This window comes from Hordeum vulgare, chromosome 1H, assembly GCF_904849725.1.
Source record: "Hordeum vulgare subsp. vulgare chromosome 1H, MorexV3_pseudomolecules_assembly, whole genome shotgun sequence".
In the NCBI taxonomy this organism is placed as follows: Eukaryota; Viridiplantae; Streptophyta; class Magnoliopsida; order Poales; family Poaceae; genus Hordeum; species Hordeum vulgare.
Window position 1 is genome coordinate 62,419,074 of NC_058518.1, and position 20,811 is coordinate 62,439,884.

Sequence of the window (20,811 nt, forward strand, 5' to 3'; positions counted from 1 at the left end):
TTCTTGGGATCCCATATGCATTTCTATGATGACTATTAGTACATGAAAAATGTTAAATATTTCTTCAGTATATTTTATGTTGGTCAATCATTATATCATATCTATTATGGATTGCTCAAATTTAAGGATGTAAAAGACACCGACCTATAAAATTAATATAAGATTTTATCAGTGCCGGTGAAGATTAATTGTAGAATAGTAGTCTCCAACATGTATTACGTTTCCTCAAGATGGAAAACTAGAATTGCCATTTGGACTGGAAAAATTATCTAATGTCTATATGATAATAATTCTAACCTTTGGTATGACCATATTCGTAAGCTATGGCCTTTTGCTCTCCATCATCAGTACTACTCAAGTATGCCATCTATGTTCGGCCAAAGGAACAAACAAAATCGTGGCCACACTAGCATGTGCCACATAATAGTATTATCTCATATGTTCGGTTGTTCTATATTATCTCAGCAATAAAATTATTGATGCAAAGAGAGGTATACGTTTCTATCAGAAAACATTTCAGTTCTTCGCAGCATTCTGAGCATTACCTATTTCTCCCTCTCTTCTAATATGATTGTGTTGTTACATCTTTTACCGAGACATATTTGGTACATCCACGTATTTCTTTTATTTTCCTAATAAATATTAGATGTGTTTGTGTACATGTTAAAAAGAACAAAATCCTTTCTCAAATTACTATTCTGTTTACAGTTCATTATAGATGCCTTTTGAACAGAAATAATTATATTATTCTGGCAATGCACTTGATCTCTAAGTGTAGAGCAATAATTCAATGTGCTGGTGGATTCAGGGAAGAGGTAATATATGTGTACAGCTGTCAAGAAGATTTTTTTACATTTCTTATTATGTACAAAAGCTTTTCATAACTGAATTCAGTTTCACAGAATATTGTAACAGTTTTGTGATCCTGATTTCTTATCATAGTTACCATTTTCAAAGGTACAACAATGTACACAAGTAAATTTATTTTGGTCAGTACACATGAAGAAATCATATGTTTTTCAATGTATCATGTGCTCATGTTTTTTTAGTTGTTTGGAATGATGGCATGATTATATACACCAAACTACTCTATCTAGCACTATCATTATGCACCAAATTTAAGAAAGTAAAGAGCAGTTTTCTTTATTTGTTTTATTCAGAATATTGTTTGTTCCCATGATTGTATTTGTAATTTCCATATACTTACGAGAGATAGCAAATGAAGAACTTCTTGGGAATAGTATATATGAATGCATGTTACCAAAATGGCCCTTCATCATATAAAAGTACATTTTGAAGAGCTCAATACAAAGCCTCTGAATTTGTATTTTATTCATTTTTGTACGTATAACCAATATTTACTAAAGTCCACTAAGCTATTGTCTAAATAACTAGACCGTGCATTTGCACGGGTCCACGACTAGTATAGTACTAGTTGTTCATGTACTTGTGCTAGTGCAGGATAACTAAAATATTTCCAAATCAAATATGCTCAGACTCGTATTGTCCTACTATACTACTTCCTATTCCACTTTCTTTCAACTTGGCAAATAACATTATGCGTTTTTGTAGGAAACCTGTGTGTCGAACAAGATTAATTGAGAAAAGGTCGGGTACCAACAAAGAACTGGTTCCAGGCACTACACCGCACACATTTTTGCAACTGTGAGTACCTTTTTCTAAAGACCTTACCGTTTGATCCTCGTTGAATATCATTTATTATTCTTGCTGAATAACATTTCGATTTTTGTTGAAAAACATTTCAGAAAGAAGAGCGTAAGGGTGAGGAGCTGTCTGCGATTGACTTGTTCAAGGCCACCCACAAGAGCAAGTAGAACGGGTTTTCGGAGCCAGTCAAGATTGCTATAGTAAGTCACTCCATGCTTTTGTCCAGCTAGTTCAAACTTTTTTCTATAGACCTCAGCCCTGTTTGATTCACAGCCAGCAAGACCACACACTATGTTCCATGATTTGATGTTGTTTGCTAGAGCCTAAGATAGGTTTGGTATCTCCACAAAGATATCGGAATTTGTTGTACAATTCTCAACAAAGATATCAGAATTTGCTGTAGCTATTTGTTGCATTTTTATGATATGATGAAAATTGATCTGAATGTTAGTTCTCAACAAAGAAGCCATATTATATAGAACCACCATATTGTTCCGATTGCATGTCTCTAGATCACATAAGTGTGTACACTTGGTGTAGCCAGATTCAAATAATGCTTTAAGTTTAGTAGTTATCATCTACTTCTGTTTGAGTTTGAGTAAAATATCTACATATAGATTTTGTGTGCTGGTTTGATTACTTCAAATAATCCATTTCTTGGTCTGGTTTGGTGGCATTCTTGTTTGGTTTCTCTTGCAGAATGTGAAATAGATCTGCCACTAATGTCTATCATTTTCCTCCATATGCTAGCTTGAGATGGAAAAAATGAAGGACACGCCGGTACCAGAAGGTGAAGAACCAAAGTATGATGCTGAGATTGTTGAAGAAGTGCTCAAGACCGAAGTCAACCAAAGCACATTCCTTAGGAATGTTGGGCTCAAGTCATCTAGTAACAACTCTGGCAAAGGAACTCTTGTTGTGGCTGCTCATGTTCGTGATCTTTAGCAGAAGCTGGAGAGGTCGGAGCTTCAAGCTGAAGTGATGCAAGAAGAAATGGCAGCAATCAAGCTAAAGGCTGAAGAATATGAAGTTGCACGCGACAAGGAACTTGAGCCGCTGTGCAACAAGTCTCAGGAACAGGAAGAGAAGTTAGCCCACTTGATGGCTCTCTTCGGCGCTAAAGCATAATAGAAGTTGAACCTGTCGTAGAACCTGTCCTAGAAACAGTGAAGTGGGCTAACTTCTCAAGAACCTGATGAAGTTAGCCCACTTGATTGGTCATTCTGGTGATGAATCAATGTCTTGCTCTATTTTGTGAAGTTGTGCACCTGTGAAGTTGTCAATTATTTAAGTTTTGTTTGGACCATTTTGTTTGGGCACTAAAGTTAGTCTGGACAGCAAAAAGGCCGAGGCCCAAACAAGAAATAGACTAAGAAGGCTTGGGCCTAAAAAAAAGTAGGCCAAGGCCAAAATTAGAATTTGTCTAAAAAGGCTTGGGCCTAAAAAAAGAGTTGGCCAAGGACCAAACAAGAACTGGACTAAAAAGAGTAGGCCAAGGCCCAAAAGAAAAGTGGACTAATAAAAAACCTACTAAGTAAAAGATTCTGTCCGACAAAATAAAAGGCCAAATTATTGGGCCCGACCCATGTAGACGACCGGAATGGACCGGGCTGAATCTTATTTACGACCTTTTCATTTGGTCATAATTCTGCCACGTCAGGCTGCCACGGTGGATCTGACGTGGTGCGGGCAGATTGCTAGTGACCAAATCATTTGGCCGTTAAACCTATGACCTTCTGTCTGGTCATAAAATCCTACGACCAATCCAGAAAAAAGGTTGTTATAGTTTATTAAAGACCCTCAGCTTTAGACCTTCTGTTTTTGGTCATAAAAAGGCCACAAATGGAAATCAATGACCATTCAGTGACCAATATTGAAGGTCGTTAGTTTTTTTTTGACCGGCTACTGTAGGGAAAACCCCCCACAGCCATTTTTATGTATTCCAACTATGAAAACTGCATGTACAAGAGGGGTTGTAGAATGTACAAAGGAGGGAGGAGCAAAGGGATACAAACCTCAAGGAGGAAAAAAGGAAATCCACTTAAGGAGATCATCCCTGAAACTAGCCTTAATTCTATGAGCTAACAGAGAAATGTCATGAATAAATCCAGCTCTCCATTTCCTGAACTTTGGCCGCTCCTGGTTGAAGACCTTTGCATTTCTGGTAGTCCAGATATTCCAACACGCAGTGAAAACAACCTCAGCAAAGAAAGGATGAGGGAAGTCCTTTCTAGCTGCAGCAGTCCACATAGATGACCCCTGCCAAGTGATCTGCAGGTAATTCCAAACCCTGGTGCTGAATAGGCATGTGAAGAATAAATGATCTCTATCTTCCTTGACTCGAGCATGGCATAAAACACAAAGATTAGAATCAGAGACCTTCCAGTGACGCCTTTCCAGCATGTCCTGAGTGTTCAGCATGTCCATGATAAGCATCCAGGCAAACATCTTAATCTTCATGGTACAACAGCTTTTCCAGATCCAGTTAAGCAAAGGATTAGGTACAATACTGCTATGAACATGAGCATAGTATGCCTTGGGTGTGTAGACCTTAGCATCCTTACGCCATACCCATCTGTCAAAGGCCTGATGATCAAGGTCCAGGTCCAGAAGCAAAGATTGGACCGCAGTCAGTTCCTGATAAGCTTGAGCAGACAGTGGAAGGTGAAACATGGAAAGCATACTATCATCAGAAAAAGCAGCAAAGACCTCTTGAGCTGTGCAGAAAGGGTCAGCCACAAAGGAGAACAATCTTTGGAATCTGGCTGCCAATGGCATAGTGGAGTTTCCAATTAACCAGGAATCAGACCAAAACAGGAAGGAGTCACCCTTATTAGGCAGAACATAGGTAACTGATCTGAATTTGTCAAGACGTTTGCAGATGTCCTTCCACCAAAAGGAACCACAAAGTGCAGTGCCCTGAGGTACAGTGTTATGATAGTAAGTGTTCCAAATCAGATGAACCCAAGGGATATCAGCATGATTGAGGAATTTATCAGCATGTTTGAGCAGGAGTGCTTCATTCTGAACTGCTAAATTCATAATCCCTAATCCCCCTTTATTTTTAGGCATGCACACCAGGGGCCAAGCAGCAAGAGAGGGTGCATGGTCATTCCCATTTCTTCTCCATAGACATTGCCTTTGAATCCTCTCCAATTGCTTCAGTATACCTGGTGGTATATCCAGGCTGCATAGGAAGAAAATGGGAACAGCAGACAGTGCTAAGTTTACATATTGCAGTCTTCCCCCCTGAGCAAGAAAAGAGGAACTAGCACTGAGTCTTCTTTCCATGTTATCCACCAGAGGCATGAGATCAATGATTCTAGGTTTAGTTGTCCCAACAGGCAGTCCCAGATATGTGAAGGGTAGAGATCCCACTTTGCAACCAATGGAGTCTGCCAGGTCCTGCAGATGCTGAGGAGAAGTGTTGACAGGTAGGAGTGCAGATTTGTGATAATTCACCTGTAATCCACTGGACTGGGAGAAAAGCAAGAGCATTTTCTTAAGCTGTAACAATTGTGATTTGTCAGCTGGTAGGATGATAAGAGTATCATCAGCATATTGCACTATAGGGTAATCCTTATCATGACAAGGTATAGGCAACTATATCAGCCCATCCACCAGCAGTTGATTAACCAGAGTTTGTAGAAAGTCAGCAGCAATAGCAAAAAGCAGTGGGGACATAAGATCACCCTGCTTGACACCTCTCCTACACATGAACTTCTTTCCAGGCACACCATTGATTAGTACTGAAGAAGATCCAGAGGCTAGAAGCTGCCTAACCCAAAGGATCCATCTATCATTGAAGCCCTTGTACTTAAGAATCTGGAAGATGAATTCATGCTCCACAGAATCAAATGCCTTTTCAAAATCCAGCTTAAGAATAACTATAGGCTTCTTGGATTGATGACATTGATGCAGATACTCAAGAGTCCAGCCCACACAATCTTGAATGGTCCTAGATTTGATAAAACCGTATTGATTCTTGTGAAGACATTTAACAATCTGCAACTGTAGCCTATTAGCAAGCATTTTTGACAGAAATTTGAGACCCATTCCAGTAAGAGATATTGGTCTATAATCTCCCACATGTTCAGGTGATCTCTTCTTGGGAATGAGTGTAATATAGGAGGAGTTCATGTTTATCAGCTGGCCATGTCCAGCATGAAATTCAGCAGCAAGCTGATAAAACTCAGGGGAGATAATGTGCCAACATTTCTTGAAAAAAAGCCCATTGAAACCATCAGGCCCTGGAGCTTTGTCAATGGGCATATCTTGCACAGTTTTATCCATTTCAGACTTGGAAAAAGGTTCTGTGAGAATGTCAAGGCCCTCAACCTCATCCAGTAGGGATTGTAAGTCAAATGCCATATTAATTCCAAGAGAAGTTCCCATTCGATCCTTGAAAGATGCCCAGAAGCATGCAACAATTTGATCATGATCAGAGATGATAGAACCATCATTTAACTTGAGAGAGGCAATGGAATTCTTCCTATATCTTTCAGTGGCCATAGCATGAAAAAACTTAGTGTTTTCCTCACCAACCTTAACAAATCGGATAGTGGCCCTCTTCTTCCAGTATAGACACTGAAGGTGTAGAAGATGTTCCAAATGTAGTTTGACAATTTTCCTGAAGTTAGCTTCTGGTCTGAATAGGGACCTCAGCTCTTCAAGCTCATCCAAGCATAGCACCACTTGATTACATCTAGAAATAAGAAGTTTTAACTGAGACAGAGACGTCTGCCATTTCTTCAGAGCCTGCCGAAGATGCTTCATCTTATCCATGATAACAGCAAAGATGTGTGTCTTTCTTGAAGGAATGAGCCAGGATTGTTGTACACATTCTATGAAGCCCTCCATTTCAACCCAGTAGTTCTCGAAACTAAATAATTTGCATTTGGGGATGGAGGTGTTAACAGTGACAACACAGGGCACATGATCAGATGCAGTCTTTGCCAGAGGAAGCACTTGGGTAAGAGGATAAGAGGAGATCCAGCTGGTGGATGTAAAGAACCAGTCCAGCTGCTCCAGAAGAGGGGTGTCCTGCATATTGGACCAAGTGTAGGATCTGCCTTTGATGGGAAGCTCCAACAATCCCAGATGCCCAATAATTTCATTGAAGATGAACATGTCATTCACATCAGCCCCAGGGAGGTTTCTGTTGTCAGGAGATCTAATGAAATTAAAGTCCCCAAGGAGCAACCAATTAGCCCCAGTGGGGATATCAAGATTGTAAAGCCAGCTCACAAAAAGATCACGGGCCTCCCCTTGACATGGCCCATAGACATTAACTAAAGTCCATGATTCACCCGTGTGATTTGAGGTAAAGGAGGTGATCAAGCCGTATGGGGTGCATTCTACTAAATGACCAGTGAGAATGGATGAGTTCCAAAGGGTGATGAGCCCTCCTGATGCACCCCTGGAAGGGGAGTAAGCAAATTGATCAAAACGTTTGGGGCAGAAACCTTTAACTACGCGAAACTCAATAGACTGCATTTTTGTTTCCTGCAAGCATACCACTGCAGCAAGGCTCTCATCAATCTTGTTACAGACCGCCCGTTGCCTATGATCGAATTTAGGCCACGCACATTCCAGCACAGCACGCGCCAACTCCTCGTGGAACGACTATCCATTGCAGATCATAGATATTGCAAAAGCAAGGCTATGTAATAGCCACTGCAACCAAAGTTCCAAACACCAAAAGACAGCGCAAGCAGAAGTTTGACAGTACATAGAACCAGTACAGTAAGAGCTAAACATGGACGGATTAAACATCAGAAGATGGTGGCGCAGAGTCAGCAGGATCTTCCATAAGTCGATCCACCGTAAGCTTCTCAGGGGCTATGCCCAGTGACTGCCCTACCTCCTGGATCACTGGGATAGGAGTGGCAGGAGGTACATCTCCAGTCTCCTGTGACGCAGAGGACATAGGCTTGGCTTTGGGCTTCCTCTTCTTGGGGATGTGTGCAGGTAGCTCTTGCAGAATTGGCTTGAAGCCACCGTGCTTGATTGAGCCACGAGTACACCGTCTCACCGAGGAGTCCACCATCGGGGTGGCCTTCTTGCTGGACCCCTTCTTGGATGGAGCAGGAGAGCGAAAGGATAAGTCTTCTGATGAAGAAGTTGGGCTGATAGGGGTTACCTCCTGCAGTGAGAGCGAGGCAGAAGCAGGGTCCGACAGTGAAGGTCCTGGAGTATCAGCATCAAAAGCCACATCCCAGGATCGCTTGGGGATCAGAATGGGCTCAAGGGTTGGCAGCTGTAACTGACAAGGTACATGCATAGCAGCAGCAGGGCCCATCAGAGCATCAAAAGTGCGTGCCCAGGACATCACTGGAGGCAAGGGAGGCCCATATAAAACCCTAGCTGCCCCGACAAAGAGGTTGGACTGAGTGGGTGGAGGGGGTTTGTAGAGAACCATTGCCAGAGGGTTTGCATCATGCACCTCCTCCAACATAGGCTCTTCTTCCTCCGGCTCAGCCCCATTGTCCGGGGCAGCATCAGGACAATCAGCACCATTCTCCGGCTGAGCAGCATTGTCCGGGGCATCATCAGGAACAACAATATCAGCATCAGCAGCGTCATGAATATGCATTGGTGGTTCTTGAGCAGCCGGTTCCGCCGCCATATCACCCTGCTGCGGATCAAGGTCCACCAACTCGTGAACCGAATCCGAGGAAGAGGGACTCGGCTGATCAATCACCATTGATTCCTCGTCTTGAACTGGATCAGCAGCAGGTGCAGCAAGTGCCGCAGCAGGTTCCCAGTCTCCTCCATCAGCAGGTGGTTGACCCCAGCCTCCATCCTCAAGATCAACAGGCGGCAGCCCCCAGCCACCGTCGTCAGCAGCCGCAGCAGCAGGCCCAGGATCTCCACGGGCGAGTGGTACCGCATTCCAGCCTAGTGCAGGATATGGGGGCAAAGCAAACTGCAGATTGTCATGAACAAGCTACCCAGGGAGCGGATGAGGGTTGCCATTGAGAGGCATCGGGTCCTCATCATTGGGAAGAATCTCTGCAGCCGCCGTACCCAAAATGTACACAGGAGCAGACCAGGAAACCTTTGCGCCACCCCAAGCAGAATATTCAGAAAAACTGATACTGCGAGGTACCAGTCGGTCTTCTGGGAAGGCAGCAAATACAATAGAACGAACCAAATATGGGTCATCACTGACCCAATGGTGAAACTCCCCAAAGGTGTTAACAGCCGCCCTGAGATCTTCAGTGTTGCGGAAGTCCAACGGGACCCCCAAAAGCATGAGGCAGCCCTGAGGAAAACCCTCTTGGCCGCGGAATCCGAGACCATGATCATGATGTATGAAGTGCACCACAGAGTTTGCAAGTGGCTGCGGAACCATGTGGACCGCGGCATAACTCTCAGCAGCATCCCGGAGCTCAAACAAACCAACTCCCTCAATCCAAGGTTGAGCAGACCGGACATGTAACCCTTGGTGCAAGAGAAGAGCAGCAACTTCTTGCCGTACCTGAATCACCTCGTCAGCCGGCGGCGCTGGATGGACTGTAGCGATGACGAAGCACTCGTGGCGTCTGGTGATGGGTACTGCCGGCGTGGTGTAAGTCCGAGGCAGGCGGTCAACCCCTCCATCAATGATGTTGTGACCAGGCAGGAGGAAGAACTCAGGGTCAAGCTCGAAGTTCGCCATTGCTGGAGGCGGTGGCGGAGTGACCGGTGGTGTCGCTGAGGGAGTTCGAGGAGGTGACGGCGATGAGATAGGACGGAACTGTTTCGCAGGGGTTGCTGTTTCGCCAAGAGTATCAGCAGTTCCCGAGATATCAGCAACAGGGGAGGTGGTGGGTCTCTTACAGTTCCAAGTAAGACAATTATTACGCATAAAAGAGGCTCCTCTAGATCGTGCGTGGCCCACCGTGTTGTCAGAGCAGCTGGGCGAAGCCGTACAGTTTGCAGCTAGATGGCCCCGAGCGTTGCAAATAGAGCAAGAAAAGATATCCTTGACCATACTATTAATAAGTTCGTCAAAGGCCAGATGGGCCTCCTGAGAAGAAGGAATATCCATCGTGTATATAAGGAGGCTTATGTGCAATAGAGTGTATCATGCCGCGGGGTTTGATGCACCGATCCTCGATGTGAGAACGGGCAATGCACGGTACCGAAGAGGCTAGCTAATATGAAAAGGTGATTGTGCATACATCCATGGATTCACATTGGTCATAAAGAACTCATGTACTTACTGCAAATCTTTATTAGCTCTCTCAAATAAAAAGTACTACTCACATGTGCCTATTGGAGGAAATTGGTAGGTGAAAACCATCGTGCACCCTCGATCAAAACAACACTACGATTTTACGAGGAATAAGAATGCTCGCACATCATCACCATGCCATAACAAATATTTAGATGAACAGAAATTTAACACCCTTTAACTATCGATATTTCTACTAACAAATGACCATGCACTCATGCCCTTTCATATTACCGCATCAATATCATTAAACCATAATTTCTCTTTTATGTGCTACATGAAGGTTTTAATTATGCACTCCGTGAATATGTATTATTTCTGGACTAGTATTATAAACCATGCAAATTTCCATCACTATTTATTAAACTCTTAGAAAAATTTAAGTGAAGAACGAGAGTGTAATTATTTCTATAAATCCTAAACGCCATCGTGCTAAAAAAGATATAAGTGAAACACTAGAGCAACCGCTTAGCTCAAAAGATATAAGTGAAGCACATAGAGTATTCTAATAAGTAAAGGTAAATGTGTGTCTATCTAAAGTAGGTGTGTCTAGCAAACAATGATTGTGGAAAAATAAAACAAAAGCAAACTATAACAAAAGACGCATCAAGCAAAACACATATCATGTGATGAATAAAAATGTAGCTTTGATACGTCCATTTTGCATCATGAATCTTTATTGATATTTGTCTTATTATTGTCCATTATTGCTTATTATTATGTAATTCCTATGTCTTTTCTCTCTGAATATGCAAGCTACATTATGAAGAGGAAAGTATCTGGAAACTGGAATTCTGGGCCGGGAAACCAAGAAAAGACAGAAAAATCAAGTTGCTCCAAATGACATGAAACTTCACGAAGAATTTTTTCTGGAATATATAAGAATTATAGGGCCAAAAATACATCATGGAGGGGTAGCCACCTAGGCACAAGCCATCAGCCTCTTCTAAGCAAATTAATCTTAAGCCTAAGGATGCCATGGTTAAAGATCTCTTAGCTGATAACATTGATGGGCAAGTTATTTACCTTTGTGATGAAGCTGCTAGAATTGAAAAGCTTGTTAGAAATAAACAAGACGAACTTGATAAGAATAAACCAGTGGTAGGCACACATGTGATCTTAGTTAAGATTGGAGAACATTGTTAGCATGGCCTCTATGATCTAGGTGCTAGCGTTAATGCTATACCTTTTACTTTATGTAAAGAAATCATGCATGATATAGCACTTGTTTCAATTGAAGAAATAGATGTTACTATTAAACTTGCAAACCGATATACTACATTGCCACTTGGGATTGTTAGGGATGTTGAAGTATTACGTGGAAAGTCAAATATCACACTGATTTCTCAGTACCTCGTTCAAAACAAGATAACTTTTGCATCATAATATTCGATAGGCCTTTCTTGAATACGGTTAATGCTGAAATTAACTGTGCTACCGAGAAGTTTAAAGTTACCTATGGGGATATATCACATGATTTCAATTTTTCAAACTTTGGTAAACAATCACAAGAAAACGAATTGCCTAATAAATATGAAATAATTGGTCTTGCCTCAATTGTTGTACCTCCTACAGACCCATGCATTAGAATAGTACCTGCTAGACCATGAGAATGATATGCACTTTAATGAAAGAAATGAATGAGTTAGGATACTTCTTGATAATCAACCCATTTTAAGCACAACTTACCAGTTGAAATTTTAGGCGGTCCTCCTCCACCCAAAGTGTTGGAAATATGCCCTAGAGGGAATAATAAATTGGTTATTATTATATTTCCTTGTTCATGATAATCGTTTATTATCCATGCTAGAATTGTATTGATTGGAAACTCAAATACATGTATGGATACATAGACCACACACTGTCCCTAGTGAGCCTCTAGTTGACTAGCTCGTTGATCAAACATGGTCAAGGTTTCCTGGCCATAGACAAGTGTTGTCACTTGTTAACGGGATCACCTCATTAGGATAATGATGTGATGGACAAGACCCAAACTATGAATGTAGCATATGATCGTGTCAGTTTATTGCTACTGTTTTCTGCATGTCAATGTATCCGTTCCTATGACCATGAGATCATGCAACTCCCGGACACCGGAGGAATACCTTGTGTGTTATTAAACGTCTCAAAATAACTGGGTGACTATAAAGGTGCTCTATAGGTATGTCCAAAGGTGTTTGTTGGGTTGGCATGGATCAATACTGGGATTTGTCACTTCGTCTGACGGAGAGGTATCTCGGGGCCCACTCGGTAATACAACATCACAATAAGCCTTGCAAGCAATGTGACTAAGAAGATAGTCACGGGATCTTGTATTACGGAACGAGTAAAGAAAAATGTCGGTAACGAAGTTGAACTAGGTATAGAGATAGCGACGATCGAACCTCGGGCTCGTAACATAACGAAGGAAAAAGGGAACTGCATACGGGATTAACTGAATCCTTGACATAGAGGTTAAACTAATAGATATCTTCGTAGAATATGGAGGAGAAAATATGGACATCCAGGTCCCGCTACTGGTTATTGGCCGGGGAGTGTCTCAGGTCATGTCTGCATAGTTCTCAAACCCGCAGGGTCTGCGCACTTAAGGTTCGGTGACGTTTCGGTATTATTGAGTTATGTGTGCTGGTAACTGAAAGTTGTTTGGAGACCCGGATGAAATCTTGGATGTCATGAGTAGCTCCAGTATGTTCCGGAGGTAAAGATTAATATATAGGAAGTCCTGATTTGATCAACTGAAAAGTTTCGGGATCATCGGTAGTGTACCGGGAGTGCCAAGAGGGTACCAGGGGGCCATCGGGAGGGGTGTCTCGACCGAAAAGGCCTCATGGGCTGTGGGAGGAGTCGAACCATCCCCTAGTGGTCTAGCCGAAACAACCACTAAGGCCCATGTGGCTAGAGGCGGGGAAAACCCAATGTAAAAGGAAGGGAAGGAGTCCAAGTAGGAAAGGAATCCTAGTTGGAGTAGGATTGGAGGTGGACTCTTCCACCTGCTCCTAGTTCGGCCGAAACCCCAGAGGGTTCTTTGGCTATCTCCTACCCTCCCTCCCTCCTATATATACTAGAGGATTTAGAGGGAAAGGCTAACCCTAATTGCCACGTGCTCCCTCTACCTCATCTAGATCAGTTTCTCCTCTAGTCTAGTTCAGCGGTGCTTAGGTGAAGCCCTGCTAAATTTGTTCACCACCACCACCACCAGGCCGCCATGCTGGACAACTCATCTACCTCTCTGCCCCTCTTGCTGGATCAAGAAGGCGGGGATCGTCATCGAGCTGTATGTGTGCTGAACGTCGAGGCGCCGTCCGTTCGGCACTAGATCGGGATGGATCGTGATGGGATCGCGGGACGGATCGTGATGGGATCGCGGGACGGATCGTGATGAGATCACGGGACGGGATGCGATTTGGATCACGAGGATGTTCCACTACATCAACCATGTTATATACGCTTCCTCTTAGTGATCTACAAGGGTATGTAGATTCACTCTCCCCTCTCGTAGATGATCACCATGGATAGGTATTGCGTGTGCGTAGGAAATTTTTTGTTTCCCATGCAACGTTCCCCAACAGTGGCACCATGATCTAGGTTCATGCATAGATGATATCTCGAGTAGAACAAAAAAGAGTTTGTGGGCTTTGATGTTCAATTTGCTGCCCTCCTTAGAATTTTCTAGATTCAACGACATTATTGGATTGAAGCGGCCCGGACCAACTTCACTCGTACTCTTACGGGAGACCAGTTTCATCGACTAAGATGCAACATGTTGCATAAAGATGACTGGTGGGTGTCGGTTTCTTCAAGTTTAGTTGAGTCGGATTTGACCGAGGCAGTCCTTGGAGAAGGTTAAGTAGCAATTTGCATATCAGCGTTGTGGCTTTGCGTAAGTAAGATGCGATCATACTAGATACCCATAGCAGCCACGTAAAACATGCAACAACAAATTAGAGGACGTCTAACTTGTTTTTGCAGGGTATGCATGTGATGTGATTTGGCCAAAGACATGATATGATATATTGGATGTATGAGATGATCATGTTGTAATAGTTAAATATCGACTTGCACGTCGATGCTACGGCTACCGGCTGGGGCCATAGGGTTGTCTTTAAATTAAGGTTTCTGCTTGCAGATGCTTTTACTATATCAATAGGTTGTAGCTTTAGTAGAAATAGCATAGATAGCGCGACAACCTTGATGGGGGCACGATGATGGAGATCATGGTGCGGCGCCGGTGACGATGGAGATCATGCCGTGCTTTGGTGATGGAGATCAAGAAGCACAAGTTCATGGCCATACCATGTCACTTATGATTTGCATGTGATGTTAATCCTTTTATGCACCTTGTTTTTCTTAGGACGATGGTAGCATTATAAGGTGATCCTTCACTAAAATTTCAAGATAAAATTGTATTCTCCCCGACTATGCACCGTTGCGACAGTTCGTCGTTTCGAGACACCACGTGGTGATTGGGTGTCATAGACTCAACGTTCACGTACAACGGGTGCAAAAGAGTTGCACACGCGGAACACTCGGGTTTAACTTGACGAGCCTAGCATGTACAGACATGGCGTCGGAACACAAGAGACCAAAAGGTCGAGCATGAATCATATAGTTGATATGATCAACATGGAGATGTTCACCATTGAAGCTAAACTCAACTCACTTGACGATCGGACTTGAGTTAGTGGATTTGGATCATGCGCCACTCGAATGACTAATGGGATGTCTATTTGAGTGGGAGTTCTTAAGTAATATGATTAACTGAACTCATTATCATGAACATAGTCAGAAGGCCTTTGCAAATTATGTTGTAGCTTGCGATGTAGCTCTACTGTTTTAGATATGTTCCTAGAGAAAATTAAGTTGAAAGTTGATAGTAGCAATTATGCGGACTAGGCCCGTAAACTGAGGACTGTACTCATTGCTGCGCAGAAGGCTTATGTCCTTAATGCATCGCTCGGTGTGCTAAACCTCGAGCATCGTTTGTGGATGTTGCGAACATGTGACATACACATATTTGATGACTACGTGATAGTTCAATGCGTAATGCTTAACGGCTTAGAATTGAGGCGCCGGAGACGTTTTGAACGTCATGAAACAGATGAGATGTTCCAAGAGATGTTCCAAGATGAAATTGGGATTTCATGCTCATGCCATTGTTGAGAGGTATGAGACCTCCGACAAGATTCTTTTTCTACAAAGTATGGATAAAATATCAATCGTTGAGCATGTGCTCAGATTGTTTGAGTGCTAGGATCGCTTGAATCAAGTGGGAGTTGATCTTCCAGATGAGATAGTGATGGTTCTCCAAAGTCACTGCCACCAAGCTACTAAAGCTTCGTGATGAACTATAACATATCAAGGATAGATATGATGATCCTTGAGTTATTCGCGATGTTTGACACTGCAAAAGTACAAATCAAGTAGGAGATCAATAGTCGATGGTTTTTAAAACCACTAATTTCAAGAAGGGCAAGGGCAAGAAGGGATACTTCATGAAATGGCATACCAGTTCTTGATCTAGTAAAGAGACCCAAGGTTGAACCCAAACCCGAGATTAAGTGCTTCTGTAATGAGGGGAACAGTCACTGAAGAGAAACTACCCTAGATACCTGGCAGATGAGAAGGGTGGCAAAGTCGACAAATTTATATTGGATATACATGATATTGATGTGTACATTACTAGTACTCTTAGTAACATGAGGGTATTAGATACCGGTTTGGTTGCTAAGTGTTAGTAACTCAAATTAAATGCTACAGAATAAACAGAGACTAGCTAAAGGCAAGGTGACGATATGTGTTGGAAGTGTTTCCAAGGTTGATGTGATCAAACATCACATGCTCACTCTACCATCGAGATAAGTGTTGAACCTAAATAAATGTTATTTGGTGTTTGCATTGAGCATGAACATGATTAGATCATGTTTATTGCAATACAATTATTCATTTAAACAGAATAATGGTTATTCTATTTGCTTGAATAAATACCTTCAATGGTTTATTGAATCTCGATTGTAGCAATACACATGTTCATGATATTGTTGCTAAAAGATACAAAGTAGTAATGATAGTACCACTTGCTTGTGGCACTGCCGCTTGAGTCATATTGGTGTAAAACGCATGAAGAAGCTCCATACTGATGGATCTTTGGATTGAGTCATTTTTGAATCACTTGAGACATGCGAACCATGCCTATTAGTGTAAACGCATGAAGAAACTCCATGCAGATGGATTGTTTAAACTCACTTGATTTTTAATCACTTGAGACATACAAATCATACCACATGGGCAAGATGAACTGAAGGCCTTGTTTTCAAGTGAGATGGAACAACAAAGTAACTTACTGGAAGTAATACATTTGATGTATGCAGTCCAATGAGTGCTCAGGCACGCAGTGGATATCATTATGGTCTTACTTCATAGATGATTGGAGTAGATACTAGTGTATTTGCTTGATGAAACACACGTCTGAATTATTGAAAAGTTCATTTAATTTCAAAGTGAAGTTGAAGATCGTCGTGACAACAGGATAAAATGTCTATGATATGATCATAGAGATGAATATTTGAGTTGCGAGTTTGGTACACATTTAAGGCAATGTGAAACTTGTTTCACAACTCATGCCTCGTTGAACACCATAGTTTGATGGTGTGAACGAACGTCATAGCCGCAACCTATTTGATATGGTGCATACTATGATGTGTGTTATCAATTACCACTACCGTTTATGGGTTATGCATTAGAGACAACCACATTCACTTTAAATAGGGCACCACGTAATTCCGTTGAGATGACACCATATGAACTATGGTTTGAAGAAATCTAAGATGTCGTTTCTTAAAAGTTTGGGGCTGCGACACTTATGTGAAAAAGTTTCACGTGATAAGCTTGAACCCAAAGCGGATAAATGGATCTTCATAGGACACCCAAAACATTTGGGTATACCTCCTATCTCAGATCTGGAATCAAAGTGTTTGTTTCTAGAAATGGGTCCATTCTTGAGAAAAGGTTTCTCTCGAAAGAATTGAGTGGGAGGATGGTGGAAACTTGATGAGGTTATTGATCCATCACTTCAACCAGAGTGTAGCAGGGCGCAGGAAGTTGTTTCTGTGGCGCTTATACCAATTGAAGTGGAAGCTAATGATAGTGATCATGAAGCTTCAGATCAAGTTACTAGAATACTCATAGGTCAACAAGGTCACGTACTGCTCCAGAATGGTACGGTAACCCTGTCTTGGAGGTCATGTTGTTGGACTACAATGAACCTACGAGCTGTGGAGAAGCGATGGTGGGCCCAGATTCTGACAAATGGCTGGGGGCCATGAAATCCGAGAGAGGATCCATGTATAACTAGTTAAAACAGAGAATTTGTCATCTGCCTCATCTTTGCCGTCTGCTGGTGGTAGGCAAAGAAGTTCTTTGCCGTCAGCTAACAACAAACACACGGCAACAAGAAGGCTGATGGCATGGAGATGGTTTGCCATGTGCCTTATATTTGTCGTCTATTGGCACACGACAAAGAGCCCAAAGGCAGACGGCAAAGAGGTGCTAGCTCTTTGACGTCTGCTGGCAGATGGCAAAGAACCTCAAGGCAGACGACAAATGGCTGGGACATAACGGCCGTTTCCACCCCCACCCCCACCTCTTTGTCGTCTGCCCCCAGACCGCAAAGGGCTAGGACATAACAGCCCGACACCTAACGACCGATGCTCCCCCCATGCGCCCACTCTCCCGCTCCACCTCCTCTCTCTCTCTCTCACCCAGCCACCCGCGCCGCCACCCCCTCCCACCTACTCCCTCCCGGCCACCGCCCCAGCCCCACCTCCCTCGCACCGACGACCCCGTCCCCGTGCGCCCCCCTACCCAGCACCGGCGACCCCCTTCCCGTGCATCGCCCCCTCCCAACTGCTCCCTCCCGACCGCCGCCCGAGCTCCACTAGCTGCCGCACCTCCCGCGTGCCGGCGACCCCCTCCCCGTGTGACCCCTGCCCAGCACCGGCGACCACCTCCACGTCACCCAGGCGCCCTCCTTCGCACTCTGCGCCCAGGCACCCCGGCGCCCTCTGGTGAGCTTGTTTCTGTTTTCTATTCTTTTTTGCTGTTTAATTGTTACATTAGATTATGTATGTAGTTTAGTGCTAGATTTAGTGCTAGATTAGTTTAGTGATAGGAAGAACAAAATAAGAATAAGTAGATGGAGGAAGAAGAAGAAGAAGATGAAGGAGAAGAAGAAGAAGAAGAAGAGGAGGAGGAGAAGGAAGAAGAAGAAGAAGAAGAAGAAGAAGAAGAATAAGAAGAATAAGAACAAAAAGAAGAAGAAGAAAGAAACAGAAGTGTAGAAGAAGACGAGAAGAGGAGAGGAGGAGGAGGAGGAGGAGGAGAAGAAGAAGAAGAAGAAGAAGAGGAGGAGAAGAAAGAAGAAGAAAAAGGAAAAGAAGGAAGAAGAAGAAGAAAAAAGAGGAGATGTCATTAGCAATACGATTTTTTACTTTATGTGTTGTGATGTGATGTGATGTCCTAAATTTATGTGACTATCAATATGCTTTATGTGATGTGATGTCCTAATTTTTTCACTCGGTATAAATTACAAGATTTCTGCTATTTTCATCTCCTTTGATTCGCAAGGCAGCCGTTGCAAGGTCTGTTGTTCGAAGACCTCCCGGTGCGTTCGACGACCTCCGTCCCTGCATTCCTGGGTGAGTACAAATGACATCTCACATCTCTGGTCGGTGTTCGGATGAAACTTGCTAGATATAGGTAAATTAATATATCAGTATGCATGACCAGTATGCGTCTCCCGTTCGAAAGGGTTACAGTTATAAATATGCATGTATTTGCATATATTTATAACCGTGATTCTTTTGAATTGTCCAACATTATCCATGGACAGCCCGAGTATGTGTAGATTGGGTTCGTTTTCCCATATGCTTTGTTCCGGATCCGATGCATAATTTTGTTAGTGCCTCCTAGTTGTTCTCCGGATACACATCCTCTCTGTTTATTGTCGAGACATGTAATAGCGTTGCACCCGGACCAGAGCATGGGAAAACAAACAAAATCTACACATACTCGGGTGGGATTAGGACCTGTCTTTACCTATTAGCGTGTACGTTGCATGGACGTAATAAAACTGACAAACTTTATTAGCGGATGAATATAGTTGATGAATTATATATATATTTCTTGTGTGCCCATAGATAGCTAGGCAAGATGAGTGATCGTGCTTGGATGTACACTGGTCACCCTAGTCAGAAAGACATGACCAATGAATGGTTAACAAAAACCAGGGGTTTTGTGATTGCCGCATTTGTCAATGGCCAGAAAAAACATGGTGCCCCTGTCCCAATTGTGACAACTAGAAAAAGCAGACAGAGTTTGAAATGGGTAAACACCTGCAGAAGTGGGGTTTTATGCCTAATTATACGTTGTGGACTTATCATCGTGAGTCTGACCAATGTGCCAGAGCTGAGGTGGTTCGTCGTCGCACCAACAAGCATGGTACCGAGATCGAAGACATGGTGCAAGACTTTGGTGATGCTCGAGATTCGAATGATGAGATGGAGGAATCTGCAAAGGCCTTCTACGAAATATTGGAGTCTTCAAAACGTCCTCTCCACGAGCACACAAAGCTTTGTCAGCTGGATGCCATCGCGCAAGTAATGGCTCTGAAGGCTCAATTCAACCTAGGCAGAGAATGCTACAACGCGATGCTGACGATATTTGGACGCTTTGTACCCAAAGGCCATGTACTACCTGCAAACCTGTACAAGTCAGAAAATCCTCCATGTACTTAAGATGCCCTATGAGAAGATACATGCGTGTGAGAATGGATGTGCCTTATTTAGGCTTGAGTATGCGGCCTTGAAATATTGCCCCATTTGCAATTCTTCTAGGTATATTGTGGTAGACAACGGTATGGGTGAGAAGATTCAAAAATCCCCATTAATGTTCTTCGGTATCTGCTAATCGTGCCAAGCTTCAACGCATTTTCATGGTCGAAGAGATGGCCAGACAGATGACATGGCACAAATTGGGCAAAAGAACCGAACTAGATGCGGATGGGAACAAGATGTTTGTACACACTTCAGATGCTTTTGCGTGGAAGCACTTTGATGCATTACATAAGGATAAATTAGTAGATCCAAGGCATCCTCGAGTTGTCGTCAACACGGATGGGTTCAATGTGTATGGTATGACGGCAGCACAATACATTTGTTGGCCTGTATTTGTCATTCCACTCAATCTCCTCCCCTAGAGAGATTATGAAAAGAAAGAACATTTTCCTCATGTTGATAATTCTAGGAGCCAACTATCCGGGGAAAATATGAATGTGTAAATGCAGCCACTTAAGGATGAATTACTGGAAGCATGGGATAATGGGATCAAGACATACGACGCCGCTACCAATTTTTTTTCAAAATGCATGTGTGGTACATGTACTCGATGCATGACTATCCGGCGTATGCTCTATTCGTTGGCTGGTGTGTGCATGGAAGGTTCCCGTGCACCACATGCAAGGAAGCTCTTCAGTTCCGTTGGGTGCAGGCGGGTCGCAAGTTTTCTTGCTTCGACATGCATAGATAGTTCCTGGATCCCGACCATAAGTTCAGAAAAGACAAGAAGAAATTCATCAAAGGTAGAGTTGTCAAAAACACTCCACTAGCTGCGTTGACAGGTCAACAGACCCTTGTTCAGTTAAACGTTCTCGAGCCTGATCCTTTGCATCCAGGGTATTTCAAAGGGTATAATACGGAACACGCCTAGACTCACAAGTCATGCTTATGGGATCTACCTTACTTCAAAGACCTCATTTTCCCACACAACATCGACATGATGCACACTAAAAACAATATTGCGGAGGCCATTTTTGGTACATTGTTCGGCATAGAGGGGAAGTCAAAGCATAATACTAAGGCTAGAATCGA